The following is a 1886-nucleotide window of genomic DNA, read 5'->3' as shown; positions in this document are numbered from 1 at the left end:
AAAAAAGGGGCAGATTGAATTTTTTTTTTTTAGAGTGGGACAAAGTGGGAATTTATTTTTAACTTATGGGGGAAAAAAGTAAGAGATAAGTCATTTGTTTATCTTATGCCAAAGGATTCCGTCCAACAATATTCTGCATTTCACATTCTACTTTCAAAAGTAGTTTCAACTGTCAATCATATAAGTTCCACTTTATAACAAACCCAACTTCCATTCATGCTTTCAAGTTATATCTATATGACATCACTAACTTCTGTGGCAGACCTTAATGGAAGCCCAAGAAACCACAGCACCCCTCAATTTTTTTTATCAATATCCCCTCGATTTTTTTAATCAATATATTAATAGTACATTATTTAATAGTAACATTTTTGATATAAGAACATTCTCATTAATTGACCTGCAAAATACTTTATTGTCTCTATTTAAATTACTAAATTCTACCTTATATAAAATTATTGTCTCTTATATATATATATATATATATATATATATATATATATATATATATATATATATATATATATATATATATATATATATATATATATATATATATATATATATATATATATATATATATATATATATATATATATATATATATATATATATATATATATATATATATATATACCTTATATAAATTATTGTCTCTTATATATATATATATATATATATATATATATATATATATATATATATATATATATATATATATATATATATATATATATATATATATATATATATATATATATATATATATATATATATATTATTTTTCGTGCTAATTTATTTTAATTTTTTAATTATAATATTTTAATTGAAGCTTATGGCTCCCCTAAAATTTTATGCAAGATCCGTCACTGGCTGACTTAGGTTTTGAAGTGCTAATCCTGCAAGTACACATCCACTCTAGCATACCGAAAACTCACATCAATGCATCAGAAAGCTTCAACATCAATTTCTATCAACAAACTACCAATCTCTTATTCCACACTAGAATAATGTCGCCGTCTACCAGAATCGTTTTCTGATCATCGCGAAATTCCACATTGAATGGATTTGGTTATTTCAATCGTGTCATGGTAACCACTTTATTATTCGGTATGGGCATCCTATATTGCATAATAGTTAGCGATGACATCCTCCGAAGCGACACCACCAATTTCGACCCTCCCCAGTCACTAGAGGAATATCATGTTTGAGATATCCATCCAAGAAACCCGTGAAGAGGAGAACTTGTAAATCAGAGGTGAATGATGAAAAGGAAATATTGATAATGAAAGGCCCATTCCAGGGTTCCGAGATAGTGAAAATGTGTCTTCAACGAAGTGCTTCCCTTGGTGATAAAAGTCAGGATATCAAACCACAAAGTACCGACAATTCTATTCAATAGGAGAAGCTCATGTGACATTATGTATGTTGTTCTCTTCGAATAATTAGGGTTGAAAATAGAGAAGTTATCACCTTACGAAAACATTGACCCATAAGCCTTCAACAATCCCAAAACACACCTTTGGGGAAGTATAGATCTGATAATCTCTTTGGGAGAAGGAAGGGATGTGAGGACGGTAGATGTACAATTCATGGTGGTTTCTTGTGAAAGTGTCTACCATTGTATTTTGGGGACAACCTTATTCATGGCTCTTGAAGCCGTCACCTCTACCATCCACTTAAAGATCAAATACCCCAACTGTAGCGGGGTATTCGTTACCATTAGAGATATTGACTAAATCCAAGGTAAACCATACAAGTCGAGTCGCCACCGCACTTCTATTTATCCAAAGGAATGGTTAGAAAGCGAACAAAAACCTAAAAGTTTTATCGAATCAAAAACTAGTAAAAATGTCAGAGATCTGGGTAAGGGGGTTGGTTATGCA

This window comes from Lathyrus oleraceus, chromosome 7 (genome assembly GCF_024323335.1).
Source record: "Lathyrus oleraceus cultivar Zhongwan6 chromosome 7, CAAS_Psat_ZW6_1.0, whole genome shotgun sequence".
NCBI lineage: Eukaryota > Viridiplantae > Streptophyta > Magnoliopsida > Fabales > Fabaceae > Lathyrus > Lathyrus oleraceus.
The sequence above is the reverse complement of the archived record's forward strand: the minus strand, read 5'-3'. Positions refer to the sequence as shown.